The sequence below is a fragment of the Lissotriton helveticus genome, chromosome 11, assembly GCF_964261635.1.
Source record: "Lissotriton helveticus chromosome 11, aLisHel1.1, whole genome shotgun sequence".
NCBI lineage: Eukaryota > Metazoa > Chordata > Amphibia > Caudata > Salamandridae > Lissotriton > Lissotriton helveticus.
This window is the reverse complement of record NC_136072.1, coordinates 271913845-271931977: the sequence shown is the minus strand read 5'-3', so window position 1 is coordinate 271931977 and position 18133 is coordinate 271913845. Positions and strand designations below refer to the sequence as shown.

The 18133-nt window shown below is 47.7% G+C and overlaps 1 long non-coding RNA gene across 1 annotated transcript in view; it reads right to left on the bottom strand.

Annotated features, from left to right (window-relative positions):
• Positions 1 to 18133, bottom strand: part of LOC144792958 (uncharacterized) — a 251239-nt gene that overhangs the window by 206118 nt on the left and 26988 nt on the right. The gene's annotated exons all lie outside the window — the stretch shown is intronic.

The following is an 18133-nucleotide window of genomic DNA, read 5'->3' as shown; positions in this document are numbered from 1 at the left end:
CCCTCAGAGCGCGTTGCGAACACCTGCTAGAGGAGCGGAGGGAGGACTACTCCATCAGGTACGAAAGTTACTCACACGTGCTACTGTACCCCTAGACGAGAAGACAATGGTAGCTAATCAAGCTTGTCAATGGGCCAGGAATAACATTTATTCACTAGAGGATATTTGGTCTACTATGAAGGATTATGAGCCTTTGATGCAGCAGCATGCTTTGTGGCACATGTCAACGACCCTAATAGCGCTATGGGAGCAAGGATATGGTGGTGAGGCGCCAGCGATTCTTTGCGATATTAAGGCTCATGCTTACAGGGCTAATACTGGAGCAGCGGAAGTGCTCCGTAGTTTGAGGTATTTGTTGGAGTACAGGAATGAGCTAACGGCAACAGGTGAGACCCACTTCCCGGGGATACATCCAATGCGTGAAGTACACCCTATATTTCACCCTGAGGTATCTGAAATAGTAGACCCGACCACCTTGGTAGTGACTAGACCACGTGTAGATGCTCATTTCCAAGAACAATGGGTTTATACGCCCTGGAAAAGGAGCGAGGTTTTAGCTCTGAAGGCGCAGTTACCCGACTCTAGGAAAAATCCAACGGCTTACTACAAGGAATTAACAGAGGCAGCCTCCTCAACAGTAATGACGTTAGCAGATATTGAACTGTTTTTCGGATTATTGGTCCCCGTGGATGTGTGGAGACAGGTGAAGGGTTCGGAACATCGAGATGAGTTAGGCGGAACTTGGGAAGAATTTACAGATTGGGATAAGGAACGTAAGCCAGGCGAAAAGCCGAAACCTGAGATACTAGCATTACCCGGGCGTATAATTAAATATATGCATTCACTCATTCCTCCTAAAAAGGTAGATTGGGATAAGTTAACGGCTTGCAAGCAGAAAAGGGATGAGGCAGTTTCAGATTTCTTCACCCGCTTTGAGGAAACGTTTATGGATTTTAGCGGACAAGATATCTCTCAAGATGGAGGGCTCCGTCTTTTTGTCAATAGATTCGTTACGAATCTGCTGCCAGAAATATCAGCCAACTGCAAGCGTCTGAGAGTACATGGACAACATCTACCCCCTCAGGCATTTTGAGCATGGCCCAGTATTATGAACATAGAGAGAACGAGATTAAGGACAGGCAGGAAAAGAAGGCGAAAGATTTAAAGACGAAGGTTTTGTTGCAGCAAGTAGCGAAGGGCAGAGGACGGGGAGCCCCGCCCGTGTCAGGTGGTCGAGGAAGTAGCTTCGGGAGAGGAGAGAGAAGAGAGCATTTGGGACCCAACCAGTGCGCTAACTGCAAACAGGAAGGGCACTGGTGGAAAGATTGTCCACTACTACGGTCCCAGGCTGGACCTGGTAGGGGACGAGGTCGGGGAGAAGCGAATAGAGACACTAGACAGTCTGAGGAGGGCAGGAGACCGGGAGGAAATTATTTTGACGGAGGAAGGGATAGACAGCATTCTCAGAGAGAGGGCGATGATGGCAGGGATAGACAGTTCTACAACGATACGTACGCCATGGATGATTTCACAGGATTTTCCTATAACTAGGACAGCGTAGGGCGGAGTGAGGGACCTGTTTCTGTGGATGTTGATCAACGTGGGCCTTATGTAACGGCAGACTTGTCGGGATCCCATCAGATATTTTTATTGGATACAGGTGCTACGAAAAGTTCTGTAGCACGTTCTCAGGTTCCAGGGGCGGCTCTGTCTGGCAAGACTAATGTTTCAGTGGGGTTCTCTGGTACCCCGGTGGTTAGCCCCATCTCTAAGCCGTTGACACTTACGATTGGCCCCTTTACTGTTGACTCCCCTTTTCTCTTGACTTCGAATTGTGGTGAAAATTTGCTGGGTTTGGATTTGTTAAAAAGGTTGCATGCTATGATTTACTGTTCCCCGGATGGTGTGTACCTTACGATGGGTCCTTCTGTCGCGCGTGCGCAGCAATGTTTTTCAAAGGATGAGCCCCTCCCAGTTGAGTTCAGGGATGTCCCTCCGAGTCTGTGGGCCAGTAGCGATACTGATGTGGGAAAAATGGACATTGCACCGGTGTCCATAAATGTTAAGGTGGGAGCGAAGCTGCCTCGCATACCTCAATACAAGATCTCTAGAGATGGAGAGAGGGCTCTGTTGCAGATTATACAGGATTTGATTGGATCGGGAGTAGTCGAGGAGACGGACTCGAATATCTGTAATAGTCCGATACTTCCGATACTTAAAAGATCCTCAGGTGACGCGGGTGAGAATACACCTGATGTCTATCGTTTTGTGATTGATTTACGCCATGTTAACAAAGTGGTTGAGCCCCAATACCCAGTGGTTTCTGACATTACTACCATTTTGACTATGATACCCCCCTCAGCTAAATACTTTTCAGTGTTGGACCTTAAGAATGCGTTCTTCAGTATACCTGTACACCCAGATAGCAGGTACCTCTTCGGATTCTCATTGGCTGGCCGCAGTTTTAGATTTTGTAGAATTCCTCAAGGTTATACAGAAAGCCCTAGTATTTACAGCCAAGCATTAAAAGCACAGTTAGATGATTTGGAGCTCCCGCAAGGCAATGTTTTGTTGCAATACGTGGATGATATTCTCATCGCCTCCGATACTGAGGAGGGGTGCCGAGAGTCTACTGTTAAATTGTTACACCATTTGGCTTGTAAGGGACACAAGGTGTCCCTCCCCAAATTCCAATACTGTCGACAGGAGGTCACCTACCTCGGTCACCTCCTATCGAAGGACGGGAGAAGGCTGACACCAGAACGCGTTAAGGCAATAACTAACATGGCAGTACCTAAAACACAGCGAGAGGTGCGCGCATTCTTGGGTATAACATCGTACTGTCGTCAGTGGATACCTAATTATGCTTTACTAACAAAACCCCTGCTATATCTGACCACGAAAGAGGTGTGTGAGCCCCTACCTTGGACACCTGCATGCCAAGAAGCGTTTGAGCTGTTGAAGACTGCTCTATGTTCTGCACCCGTTTTGGGAACACCCAATTACCAGAAGCCTTTTGTACTCTATGTGCACGAGGCGGAAGGTTGCGCGTTGTCTGTCTTAACACAAGATTTTGGAGGGAAACAGAGACCGTGTGCTTACTTCTCTGCAATGCTCGACAATGTGGCAAGAGCGCTTCCGAGCTGTCTAAGGGCTACAGCGGCTGCTGCAGTCTCGATAAGACAATCGGCAGGGCTCGTACTGGGTTCAGCTCTTACGGTAATGGTACCACAGGCAGTGGACATTTTACTAAACAGAACACAGACGCAGCATTTAACTAGCGCTCATCTGACAGGTTATGAGATAATACTATTTGCCCCACATGTAATGATAAAAAGATGCGCTACCCTGAATCCAGCCACACTGTTGCCTCTCCCTTCAGATGAGAAAGATGGTGAAGTGCATGACTGCCTGTTCCGAACAGAGGAGGAGACAAAAGGGAGAGTAGATTTGACGGATAAGCCCCTAGATGACCCTGACGGAGAGTTGTATGTTGATGGGTCTTGTTTTAAACTAGCGGACGGCACCACAACAGCAGCATATGCAGTCACGACATTACAAACAGTGGTGGAGACTTCTAGAGTCCCGTACAACTCAGCCCAAGCTGCAGAGATAATAGCGTTGATGCGTGCATGTGAACTGAGTGAAGGATTGGATGTGAACATTTATACTGACAGCCAATACGCCTTTGGCGTGGCTCATAGTTATGGAAGACTGTGGGCAGAGAGGGGATTTTTGACATCACACGGACAACGAATTCAACATGGCCCATTGATATTGCGTCTGTTGACGGCTCTAACGCTTCCCAGAAGGCTAGCAGTCATAAAGTGCAGTGCACACAAAGCGGTGGTTGATGATGTAGGGCGGGGAAACGCGTTTGCAGATCAGACAGCCAAAGAAACTGCCAGGAATAGACTCCCGCGAATGTTTGTGGCTGGACCGGCTAGATGGGTACCAGACATTAATATGTTTGCAGATACTGTACAGAGTGTGCGGAACATACAGGAGAAAGTGACTGAGGAGGAGCTGAGGGAATGGAAGAATGGAAAGGGACAGTTGGACTCGGATGAGTGTTGGACGGATGTGACAGACAAAAGACGATGGTTGCTCCCAAATGCATATGTCCTCCCAGTGGTGACAATGGCTCATGGACCAGCTCATATAAGTGCCAAAGGAATATGTAAATTATTAGACCCAGTATGGAGTAATAAGAATATTTCCAGGGTGGCCACACGTATGTTACAACAGTGCATGATTTGTTTACGACACAATCCTGGGAAGGGAACACCTGTCCCTGTGGGTAATTTTGCACCCCCAACATACCCCTTTGAAGTAATACAGATGGATTACATTGAAATGGAAAGAGTGAACAACCTTAAGTATGTACTTGTGGTGGTGTGCGCATTCAGTAGGTGGGTGGAGGCCTTTCCAACGAAAGACTGTACAGCCATGTCGACAGCTAAAATGTTGATTAAGGAATACTTTAGCAGGTTCGGGTTACCTAGGGTGATCGGGAGTGATAACGGTACATCCTTCAATGCAGAACTGATGAAAAATATATGCAAGGGATTACAAATTTCTCAAAAATTCCACGCAGCCTTACACCCACAGGCTGCGGGTTTAGTTGAAAGATTTAATGGTACGTTGAAACTGAAAATGGCCAAGATACAGGAAAGTACTGGGCTACGCTGGCCAGACGCTCTTACCCTTGCTCTACTCTCCACACGAGTTACAGTAAATTCCAAGACAGGTGTTTCTCCCCACGAAGTTGTATTCGGCAGGCCCGCCAATGTGTGGGGAGTTCCTAGACCAAAATGTTTCTCAGAGATAGAATATCCTATGTTGACAGACTACTTGTATGCTTTGACTAAAGATCTCCATTCTGTTCACCAGCAGGTAGCAGACACACTGAAGCCGCTGCCTGAGGGGCCCGGCCACGGCATCAACCCAGGGGACTGGGTCGTCGTTAAGAAGTACCAGCGGAAGTCCTGTTTGGAGCCCAGGTGGTCTGAGCCGCGGTTGGTGCTGCTCACCACCCGCACCGCACTTCGAGTGGAGGGTCGAAAGGCGTGGACGCACGCCTCTCACGTAAAGAAAGTTCCACTGCCTTTACCCTATGATGCCTGGGTAAGAGGTGGCATTGCAGATCACGAAACAGAATCGTTGCCTAAGTATCTCCCTTTCTCTGATGCTGTGTTGATTGGGGAGGAGCACGACGACAAAGCACGGAAGCCAGCCCTGGGTACGAGTAGCGAGGCTTCTATCGGTCACGGTGCTCAAGTGACCGAAGACACCTCTTTTCCAAACGATCCACCAATTCTGTTTTCAGACCCCGAAGTGCGAGGGAGCACTCGCTATAACTTGCGGCCCAGGAAAGAGAGGCAAACGCATTGAGCACTGGAAGAAGGGCTGAGATAGGGACTAGGAGTGGACTATAGTCGATAGGTTAGTGTAGCAATAGGGATGGACTGCTGAAAGGAGCCCTGGTGCACTTCTGAGACATTGCTTCTGAGACATTGCTGGATGGAACATTAGAGTTGTACGTGGGCCCAAGTTTTGTACTCCTGAGTCACTGCAGTTGTGTGACTCCGTCGAGGGATTAGGGTTTGCGAAGTCGAAAGCCTGCCTATGAGGCTTTAACGGACATAGGGAGAACAGCCCATCGAAGGGTGAAGAACCCCTCTGGCCGGTTTTGGAGTGTCTGAACTTTTAGTAGTGTCCCTAGCTTTTGAACTTTTAGGATATCCCTTGCCCCGTTCTTTAGCAGAAATGTATCCTTTTGGTCGCCCAATACCCGATGAGGAACAGCCTTTTGCTGCCCCCCGCAGACCAGAACCAGATTCACCATGGCGTGCCCTATCACGAAAAAGTAAAATTGTGGTTATTGTGGTGCTCATTATTGTCTTCCTGATCATGCTTGGAATACTGTTTTTTCTAGATAAAGCTTACCCAGTGCACAAATTGGTTCCTACCCCTTCTCCCTTACCAGAACATAATATGGTTACTGTTGATTATGGTGAACAATGTATGAGAAAAGGTTACCGTGATAATGTCTTCATAAAAACGCTACATCATGCACACGCTGTATACAATGTGACCGATTGCTGGGTATGTGGGTTGCTTCCTTCTGCAGCATATAAGAAGGACAGGTTATTGGCACTGCAATTGACCCCTGTGAATAGCTGCGTGGGCTGGTATACCTTGATAGGTAGGGTGAAGTTTTTTCAGCAGCCTGACTCTCTCACCCCACGACTCCCCGACAGTAAGTCTACACTGACGATGCGAGTACGCCCTTTGCCTCCCTCATCCCTTGGACGATTATTTACTGATGGACGTTTTGACCAAACATTTTTAGAGACTTGCTCGAAAAAGTTGGACAAATTTCTGATACCTAATGACACTGATAAGGTACGAGAGAGTTTTCTACAGTTAAACTCTTCTCTAGCATACCGACGCCCTCCTGCTAAAAACAGTAGTGGTCATTCTCTGGTGCCCCTAGCAGTAGTGGGACCCTCGCCTTATTTCTGTATACAGGGTAGAGGTCCGATAAAGGTGGGTGACAGCATTTGTAATGTGACTACCTCGATTAGGTTGACCCTTAGCCCTTCGCTTGTCACTCTCCCTAATGTCTACTTTGTATGTGGAGATAACGGGTACCTGTGGTTGCCTGAGGGTTGGGGTGGGACATGCTACCTGGCGTATTTACTCCCTCCTGTTTATGTAGCACCTTCGGATTATCATAAGACACATAGGAGGTTTGACGCGGTGCAAGGACAGCGAAAAAGGAGGGATCTTCAAGTTGATGACGTTGATCAGACGGACACCGCTGGACAGCAGTTTACCGACTTTTCTAAAGGCCTGTTGCCATTCTGGGGCCCTATTTTTAATAGTAGGTCCATCAGACGTCTTTCACGGGTTATGGAAAAGGTAGTGAATACTGAAGCTGATATTGCAGCTAATATGTCACTGGAGATGCAGGCTATGAGATTATTTACGATTCAGAATAGAATGGTTCTTGACGTCATCCTGGCAGATAGGGGTGGAGCTTGCCGCGTCATCGGGACGTCTTGCTGCGTATATATTCCTGACTCCGCCCCGACAGTTAACTTGGCTGTGCAGAAACTTCATAGGTTGGCTGCTGAACTTCATCAGGATACTGGTACCTGGTCCCTACAGACATGGTTGTGGGGTCTTTTCTCTTCCTGGGGTTGGAAAATATTCATGGTCATTATAGGTGTTATAGGTTTCCTACTGTCATGCTGCCTCTGTGTTTACTGCCTCCCCCCTTGTTGCTCCATGTTTGCCAGCACTATGAAAAAGTCTACGAAAAGATTGAAACAATACCCTGTCTCCAATGCTGTTGAGCTTACTGATGCTAATTGGTTGATACTGATTCATGATGATGTTCTGGTTTAAGTATGTCTTTCCAGTTTCTCCCTGCCCATAGATTTTGCTGTAAAGGCCCTCCTTTTGGTTAATAAATGGAAACAAACGTGTTAGCCACAGTCCGCTAAAAGGAGGGTCTGATAGGCGTCAATCCCAAGTCCCGCCCCTTCGTATATTATGCTTATGGGTTAGCGGAATGTGTCTAACTAATTACTTGCATTTACGCATTTACGTTTATGTTCTCATTATGCAGTTATTCACTTATGCGTGTGATACCGTTTGCAGTGTTCTTAGCTTAGCATGTGTGCCACCATTTTGAACTATTTCTCTACGTGCAAACTGTACTTGCTCATTCCCCCTCCCGTAGGAATAAGAATAATTCCTCGTGTCAGCATATATGCATTTCTTGGTTTACTGTAGCTGAAACTCCTACTAGCGAAACTCCTTATCAGGCCGTTCTCATGCGCTGGGGATGTAGCGGCCTGGCTCTGTGTCCTTGGGAGATGATAACAAGTGTTGCTATTGCAGGTGCAGATGCCTCTTGTATGAGGCCATTGTCCACACTCCTGGTGGACCAGTACTTTTCCATTATGGGCGTGTTTACTCTGCCTTCTCGTAATATAATGTATCACCATGATGATGTGAGGCAGTCCTTCTCGGCACACTCTTAGGGGTGAGGTCGATATAGGGCCCTCTCATATGGGAGTTTGTGGCCTAATAAACTTGCTTTGTTTATTCTTCTCCACTGTCCGGCTGACTTATTTTGGGTAACTATAGGTGAGTGAGGTAAGTCACTCTGGTGGTATTTTAGCCACGCTTATCACCTTACCTAAAGCCAAACTTTGCACTGCACTTTCCAATTCCAGCATAGTGATCGGGGATTCCAATTCTTCTAGTTTTAAAGGATCTAGGACTCCATGTAGGTGGCAAATACCGGTCGGAAACGGCCGAATTCGGCCGTTTCCGACCAGTATTTGGCATCTTGAGATGTAGGGGGCCAGATTTGACAGATTCTGTATATTTACCGAATCGGTAAATTTACAGAATCTGTAAAATACCGAATCGGTATTTTTACAGATTCGGTACCTTCCAGATGTAGGTGGGACTCTTCTGAGTCCCAAAGGCCCTACAAATTCGGTATTTTAACACACAATCCAATTGGGTGTTAAAATATCGAATTCAGGTGTGCATGCACATGTGTGCATGCACACCTAGCCATGTGACAGACAGACATGCCCTTAGGGCATGTCTGTGTGCCACATGGCGCACATGCCTATTTTTGGGATGCCAGAGGGTGTCAAAGTGACACCCCCTGCACCCTTGCCAAATTCGGTATTTACCGATTCTGTAATTACAGAATCGGTATTGCCCATTGATTCCTATGGGCTTCAAGGCCCATAGGAATCAATGGGCAATACCGATTCGATATTTACAGATTCGGTAAATACCGAATCTTAACGAGTCGGTATTTACAGAATCTGTAATACCTACATCTCCCCCTTCATATTTACCGACTCTTAAATACCGAATCGGTAAAATTCGGTATTTAAGAGTCGGTAAATATGATTTACCTACATCTGGCCCCTAGTAGTTTCACCCCCTCCTCCAGCGTTTCTGTCCATTCCCCTTCTCCCTCCACCCCATTCTGCTGCGTGTATAACTCAGAGTAAAACTGCTGAAAGATCTTTAGAATCTGGTGAGGCTCAGATTGCGATACCCCATTCACATCTCTCAACGCCAGAATAATTCTAGCCGACTCCTTCATCCGTAATCGTACCACAAGCTGCTTCCCTATTGATTCACCAAATTCATGACTATTCATCCTAGATATTAAGTACCTCCTAGCGTTCTCTGCACTCCAGAACCCCAAAACATTAGCCCTCTCCTTCGCCACCACATTATCTAATTCCGATAAATCGTACAGACATTATTAGTCTGAATAATGTGTTAAAGAGACAAAAGGTAGCAGCCGAATTGAGACATATTTACTTGGTTAGTGAAGTTTCATCCGCAATCAGGCGGTCATAAAACATCACCAATTCTTTTTTATGCTTTTTTTGCTGCCATGAACTAAAACTTATACATTCCCCTCGGAAGCACGCCTTAAAGGTGTCCCAGACTATACAAACAGTGGCAGTTCCATCATTATTCTAAAAAAAGACTGAATCCACCTATCCATATGCTCCCTAAATTCCCCATTTAGACCTAGTTTCCTATCATATGTAAAGTTTAAACATTTAGGTCTTCTAAGGCAGCCCATTAGTTCAAGCACAATTAGAGCGTGGTCCGATGTAATCCTTGGATATAGACGTATTGTAGCCCCACCCAATAAGGAAACAGGTGCAAAGAAATAGTCAAGTCTTACCAATTTTTTGTGGGTGTAGGAATAAAAAGTGTAACCAGTATCTTGCACCCTCAGACTGCTCCACACATCCACTAGACCTTGATCCCTAATTAAATTATAAAGTGCCTTAAAAACTTTAGGTTTCCGCCCTCTGTATTTATCAAATCCATCCTGAAGTGCTTCGTTCGTCAAGTTTATATTGATGTCTCCACATACGACCACCTGTTGCGGCCAAGTAGCCAGTTCCGAATGTATTTCCTTTAAAACCCCTGCATCGTCCAGATTAGCTCCGTACACCGTACAAAGTGTTAACTTTCGCCCCTCCAAATTACACCCTACAATAGCCCACCGCTCGTTCTTATCCATTAATGTCCGCTCAACATTAGCATAGTTTCGTCTAGCAAGAATGGCTACACCCCTTATCATACTTTTTTGGCCTGATTCAATAATTAACGAATAACCCAATTCCTTTAGCCCACGGAATATGGGTTTCCTGAATACAGATTAAATCAGGGCAAATATGTCTCAATTCGGCTGCTACCTTTTGTCTCTTTAACACATTATTCAGCCCAGAAACATTCAATGAGCAAATTCTTACTCCAGTTGTAATCATTTTAAATCCAAAAGAAGAAAAAAAAGAATTTGAAATCGCTTGCCCTTCCAAAGTCAAATCCGCTGATTTTTATCCACCAGCAGCTACATTTCTCTTTGCCATAAGTATATACATTTATTGTTAGTCGCTGTGAAATACTTTTTCCCCTTTTTATACACCCCCCAAGTGCTACCCACCACCCCCTAGACCTGCTACCCCTACCCCCCCTGACCCCTCCCACTTCTCCCCCAAGAACCCCCACCGTCCCAACACTGGGGCTTTAGGACCGCTGGTCCTTTAGATGCAAGCTTTACCTGAGCCTCTTGCGTTCACCTGTTGAACCGAACTAACCCATCTAAGGTAATACTTTAGCATAAAACATAAAGAGAAAAGAGCCGCAGGGGGCAGTGAGCCATACTTAAACCCCTAAGGAAAGAATATAGCAAAAAGAAAAAGGGCTTACATTGTCCTAACAAATTTCAAAGTTTCATCATTATACTCTCACTGACTATCAAATTCCCTAAGCTAAATCAATCGTACAAATTCAGTAGCAGAGGCAATATTAGTAAAGAACCTAGTTTGATCCTTAGTTACTATTTTCAGTTTAGCCGGGAACATTAAAAATGCTGATGCCCCCTTCGACTGACACTCGGGTATTAATTGCCGAAATTGCCATCTCAGCTCTACAGACTTCTGGCAGAGATCCGGGCGAACAAAAAATTCAACCTCCCCAGCTTTCACCTTCTTATCTGGTCTCGCTAATTTGAAAAACTCGTCACGGGCCAGAAAGCTACTAAATGTGATTAATATAGCCCTGGGTCTGCTTTCCTGAACCTGTCCTGGCTTTAACCGAATGTTAATGGGGAATCTATGTGCCCTCTCGATTTCACGCTGCCAGTCCCACTGAGTTAAAGCAGGAAAGGCCGCCTTAAACAAATCAACCACAAATCCCCTTGGATCTTGCCCCTCTTGTCCTTCCGAATTTGAAGCAGCCTCAAGTTATTGCGTCTGGCACGATTCTCAATGTCAGCAAGTTTCCAAACCATATCCTCTTTTATCGAAAGACTCTGTTCCACTGCTGTCTTCTGCTGTGCAAAGTCATCTTCCAGGTTTGAGACCATGGTCTCAACTTCCTTAACTCTAACGGCAAAATCTCCGTGTGATTTCACCAACCGTTGGACAGAGTTTTGTAACTTGCGACAAATGTTCTGTACCCTTACACTCTCTTCCTTAGTTTCCTCACGGTGTTGCAAAATAGTTTTATATATTGAGGACAGAGATACCTCTACCCCTTCAGAGTCATCCAGTGTTTTTTTTTCAGTAACATTCTCGGTACCAAGTGGCCCTGGTTTTAAGCCTATTTCCAGTTTCCTGACTGTCTGTAACTGGCCTTGCACCAATACTTCGGGATCCTCTGTCAGTGAGCATTCGCAATCGCTGCCATCCACCATTGAGAGTTGCGCTGAATACTGCTCTACCAGATCATCGCAGAAGGAGCCAGAGTGTTCTGACAGTGAATAGAAATCGCCAGCCTCCTCGATCCCAGCCTCAAGACTGCCAGGGGCGCCAGCACTTGCCTCACTTTGCAGTCCTAAGCTAGCAGTGCCTAGTCCAGAAGGTTCAAACCCCTCTTGCAGCACTGAGGTCTCGCCGTCTTTATTCCTCCTTTTCTCCCTTTCCTTTTGCCTTTCCGCTGTAGCAGTAAACAGCGCTGCGATTTTCATGCCACTTTGAGTTTGGCTGCCTTTCCCCTTCTCTACATGTGCAGCCCCCAAATTTAGAATGCCGTCGCCCTTTTTTTGTTGCTTGTTAACTATATTAATGGCAGCGTTATCTTTGACCGCCTGCTTCCACTTTCCCTTATCAGCAGCCTCTACCAAGTTCTCCACGGCACTTTCTTCCAATCCCTTCTTGCTTCGTAGGCCCTTTGGCGGCATCTTGCAAACCTATAGAGCGTCTAAAACCACGGAACCACAGTGCTCCCTTCTGCGCAATAAAAAGAAAAGGCAGCTTCTCCTGAATCCCTCCTGGCGTCCTCCTTGCTACCTTGCTACTTTACTCCTACTTTACTCCTTCCTTCTTTCTGCTGTCTGTTCACGCCCGCACTTTGTACCAATGTAAAAAGCTGAACACTGAGCATTCGCCTTCTGCTGGCATCTTTCTTTCTCCTTCCTCCTTCCTCCTCATGCCACTACCATACACTTCAAAGATAGCTACTCCTGCTCAAATTGCAGTGCTGCTCGATCCAATACAATGTAGCTAAATCTTCTCCAACCCCCTTGACTAGTAGCCGAGGCAGTGAATATCGCTACTACAGCTTAGGCATCAAAGTCACCTGATTCACCGCGGCACAATGTTGAAGGAGTTAGGGAATATCTCAAGTCTTTTCCCCCGCTGGTCCGCTCCAAAGCCGAGTTGCCGATTTCGTCACTCCAGTCCGCTCCCTACGCGTTAGCACCTACAGCTGCGGCGGGGATATCGAAGTGCACTGTGTCAGCGTCAGCGTCCTCTGCAGATAAACGCCTCTCCCTCCTTAAACAGCTCCGCGGATCTGCGCCGTTTGGCCAGCTGAAAACACACGGTTTTTCTCCCGGTTTTCTCCCGGAGTCAGACCACTATTACAAACAGCATATTGTAGTGTACCCCTTGGAAATGAAACCGCTGACTCAGGCTGGTTGCAACGGTTCTTTATTTCAATTATAATGTTGTCTCTGAAGAGCGCCGAGCCAGCGCTGCTATAACTCCGCTGCCGCGCCTCCTAATGAGATGCGCGCGCATTCCCTAAGATGGCCGCCGCACGTCACGTCGTTACGTGACGTGCATCAACTAGTAAGCGCCACTACATATCTCCCCTTTTTCCAAACAACAAATAGTCACTTACAGATCACTGTTCATTTCGTAATCTCGAAACCTGGCTGGTCTCACCACAGACCTTCCACTCCTGGTCATCCTGGTTGAGTTCTCCGGGGGCCCTTGGCTCTGCACCTCGTTACCTCTTTCTCCTCTCTGCGCAGCCGCGCCCTCCTCCGTACTTCTCCCTTGTACGTCCATGTCAGCTTCTTGGTGACCATTCACTCTCCTCACCTCTATCAGTCCGTCTCTGGTGCTTCCTTCTCCTTGCTGTTCACTCATGCACGGTTCCAGCTCTACGTTCGGTTCCTCTCTGTCGTCCCACTCAGTTCCGTTTTGTTCCCATTGCAGGACTTTGTTACACCTGGCCATGTGATCTTGGGACCACACGTTGCCATCACTCAGCAAGGCCGCCCGGTCGTACACTTCCTTGACTTGCATGGGCCTGCTGTATTTACTGTCTCCTTTCTTCTGCAACGTTGCCAGCTTTACTCTTACCCACTCTCCTTCTTCCAAGTTAGTGCCCTTCACATTCTTCCGTTTGGTGTAGTGGTTAGTATATATCGACTGTGCCTTTTCCAGGTTGGCCCGCACCACCGCAGGGGACCATTCGCTGGTGATGACTTTCTCCTTCCAAATCCGGTTGTCGTGTGTGAAAGGTTCACGTCCTCTCAGGATCTGAAATGGACTGTATCCAGTTCCAGTTGGGGTGATCCTGTAGGCCCAGACCATGTTCTCTATGGCTTTCTCCCAATCCTTGTTGCAGGATATCGCAGCTTGTACGGCGCCCATCACAACTCGGTTAAATCGTTCCACCAAGCCATTTCCCGCGGGATGGTAGATCGCTGTGTGCTTAATGGTTATGCCGTTTCTATGCATAAATTTGTTCCACCTCTCTGACGTGAATTGGGGGCCATTATCGCTCAAGATGGACTTGGGGATGCCCTCTCTCACAAAAGTGTCCGACAGAAATTTCAGAATGTTCTCAGTGTCCATGGTCACATCTACCTTCAACTCTGGCCATTTGGAGTATCGGTCCATGAGGACACATACATACTTCTGAGTGCCCTGGTCATCAAGGATGGGTCCCAATATAGCTAATGATAATTCTTCCCACGGGTTCTGCGGGGTTTCGAACTGTCCTAGCGCAGGTCGCAGGGGCTTCAGTGTCTTGTCCGCACCCTGGCACTGTGGACATTCTCTGACATACCTCTCCACTTTTATGTCCATGCCTGGCCACCAGTAATTTTGCTTGGCTCTTAACTTCAACTTCCTGATGCCTAGGTGGCCCTCATGTAACATGCTCAGTAACCTGGTTGTGAGGTTCCTGGGAGGAATCACTTTGTCTCCTCTGTACGTGAATACTCCTTTGTCCCCTACCGACAGTTCTTCCCTTACTTCATAGTACGGCTTGATGTCGTCGCTCAAGTGTCTTTTGTCTGGCCAACCCTTGACGATGTGCCTCTTCACTTCTGTCATGACGCTGTCTTCCTCATATCCTTCGGTCCACTCCTGATAGCTGATGAATTTTTCCTGATCCTCCACCAGGGCCACCAATTCCCTTTGGTCTGTAGGGTCTTCTTCCCCAGGCTCCATTGCCGCAGACCTGCTCAAGTAGTCTGCCACTCGGTTTCGGTTCCCCGGAATGTACTCCACATCATACGTGAATTCGATGAGCTTCAGGGTCATCTTGGATATTCTGGGAGTGGCGTTGGCGTGTCCACTGGATGTTAGCACTTTCACCAACGGCTTATGATCCGTCCTGAGCAAGAATCGGGTGCCCCATAGGAACTGCCGAAACCTTGCCTTAGCCCACACCACGGCCAGCATCTCCTTCTCTATTACACTGTATTTGCTTTCGGTGGCAGTCAGTGCTCGGGACGCAGGACTGATCGTCTCCATCTGTCCTTGTCCCCGTTCCTGCATGAGCACTGCGCCCAGGCCTATGTCGCTGGCGTCGGTCGTAAGCACAGTGGTGCCCTGTGGGTCATATCCTTTTAGTGGCACCGCGCCCGTGACGTCTTTTTTGATTGTTTCAAACTCACTTTGTGACTCTGGTGTCCATTCAAAATTGGTGCTTTCCCTGGTCAGCATCCTCATATGGTGTGTTTTTGAAGCAAAGTGTACCACAAACTTACTGTAATACTCCGCCATGCCCAAAAATGACCTCACTTCTTCCTTGTTGGTGGGGGGCGGAGCTTCGGCGATTGCCCTTACATTTTCTGCTTTTGGTGTGATGCCCTGCACTCCAATTTCATGACCTAGATAGGTTACCGACTCCAGGCCCAATCGGCATTTCGCCCATTCTGCTGTGAGGCCTTTACTCTCCAAGGTTTTCAGCACTTTTCCCAGCTTCTGATCATGGTCCATTTTATCTCGCCCCATTACCAAAATGTCATCCTGGAAGTATTGGATACCTGTTATGTCCCTAAACAGTTGGTGCATTAGTCTTTGGAACACTGCGGCTGCCGAGGCCAGTCCGAACGGCATGCGGCAGAACTGGTAGCATCCGAATGGGGTGATAAATGACGTGAGTTTTCTGCTGTCCGGGTGTAGTACTATTTGGTGGTACGCGGAGGTCAAATCGATGGTGGAGTACCATTTGACCCCCCTGGTTTTTGCCAACATTTCATCAATCCTTGGAAGGGGGAATTTTTCCACAACAATGTTCTTATTTAGTTCTCTCAGGTCAACACACAGCCTGACCTTCCCATTTGGTTTCATGACTACCACCAATGGTGCGAGCCACTCTGCACAGGTGATGGGTTCTATTATCCCTTTACTCTCCAATTCTTGAAGTTCTGTTTGGACTGCCTCTCTTACCGCTATGGGTATATTTCTCACCTTGTGGGCGACTGGAATGGCGTCTTCCTTGAGTACAATCTTGTGTTGGAATCTTTCCAGTTTTCCCACAGTGCCTCCAAACACTTTCGGGTAGTCTTCCTTCCATTTGGTCAGGTTGGGCCATGTTTCTGGTTCCGTGAGCAAGATCTGTTCTCTACCTCCGGGGTCTAACTTGATTCCCAGGTCACCCTGGTCCAGCCATCCCAAGACCGAGGGTCCTCTTTCTGAGATGTACAGCTTGCAGAATGCTGACCTGCCTCTGAACTCAAACTTCAACAGACGATATCCCACCATTGGGATGCGGTCTCCGTTATATGTGACTGGTCGGATGTCCAATTTCTCCAACTCCGGTCCTATCTTTGGACTGAATGTTTCCTCCCATACCGCTCTTTGAACTATCGTGTAGGGGGAGCCTGTATCCGCCACTACGCTGATGGTTATTCCCCCCATCTTCATTTCCAACACGGGTTTGTTTGTCCTTTTCCCATCAATGCACATTATCTGGTCATATATGCATAGGACGGTGATAACTTCTTCCTCCGCCATCTCTTCCTGGTTATCTTCCTCCTGATTGACGTATCTCACCACGCTCTTGGACATTTTCTTCCGGCACACTTTCTCATAATGGCCGATGATGCCGCAGTGCAAGCACTTGGCCCGGAACACGGGACACCTTCTGTCATGCGCCTCATGGGATAGGCTTCCACACCTGTAGCACTGTTTCTTGTTGTCATCTCCCTCTTGTCTTCTTGGAAATCCTGTGTTGCCCTGCCATTTGTTGGATCCCTTTTGTGCAGGGCCTCTGTACTTCTGATCCTTGCGAGGTCCTTCTTCATGTATCTTATTAACCATGGTTGCGGTTACTGTGTCTTTCTTGGTTGCGTCAGCGCACCTGCGTGCGAGTTCCGCCCTCTTGACGATGACCATTACATCTTTGAGTGTGGTGTCTCCACTTGCCCATAGTTTGTCCTGAACGTTCGTGCTGGAGGTGTGCATCACTATCTGGTCTTTGATAAACTCCTCCTCCCACAGACCATACCTGCACGTGGTCGCCAGTTTCTTCAGGGCCGCTACATATTCCTCTATCGATTCTCCAGCTCGTTGTTTCCTCTGCTGGAAGTTGAATCTGTCGACTGACACACAGACAGTGGGTCGGTAGTGTTCGTTCAGGTCGTCGATAGCATGGGCGTACACATCATCGTCTGCGTCTCCTCTCTGTTTGGGGACCAAGCTTTTGTAGATTCTGAGTCTTTCCGGCCCCAGATTGAGCAGTAGGATGCGTTTTTTTCTATTGGGTTTGAAGGTCTCCTCATTCTCGTCCTCTAGGACTTCTATGAAATTGTTTATATATTCACGCCAGTCCTCCCACTTCATCAGTGGTTCTCCTGGCTTGGGTAGGAACTGGACTGGTGCTATAGCGTATCCCGCCGGTGCGCTCATTCTTTCTTCCTTGACAGTTGTCGCTCTGTACCCTTTCCCTGTGGGGCTCCCTGGGGTGCTATCCGTTTCCTCTTTTTTGGGTTTTATCTGGGGACTCTCCGTGTCAGCCCCCTCCCCCTCCTTTATGGTAGCCAGTTCGGAACTCCTCAGTGGATAGCGTGGTTGGGGTATGGCGCTCTATGCTGGCTGTGCTGGGGTCTATACGCCACCTACAAATGTAGTGAGTGATTGTGGCTCTGCCGCGCTCTTCAGATTGCAGTACCTCGTGTGGTGCTCGTAGTCTTGTTGGTTTACTCTCTGCCCACGTGGCCGGAGCTCTGCTGGATCCTTCTCTGCCCACGTGGTGGGTGCATTGGATTCCGTTTTTTTTTCTTTCTTTTTTTCTGGGGGTGCTGGTCGAATCCCGACCTCGTCGCCACTGTAGTGTACCCCTTGGAAATGAAACCGCTGACTCAGGCTGGTTGCAACGGTTCTTTATTTCAATTATAATGTTCTCTCTGAAGAGCGCCGAGCCAGCGCTGCTATAACTCCGCTGCCGCGCCTCCTAATGAGATGCGCGCGCATTCCCTAAGATGGCCGCCGCACGTCACGTCGTTACGTGACGTGCATCAACTAGTAAGCGCCACTACACATATCCCGTTTTTCTTCTCCTTTGGCTCTTCAAGCTCACCACGCCC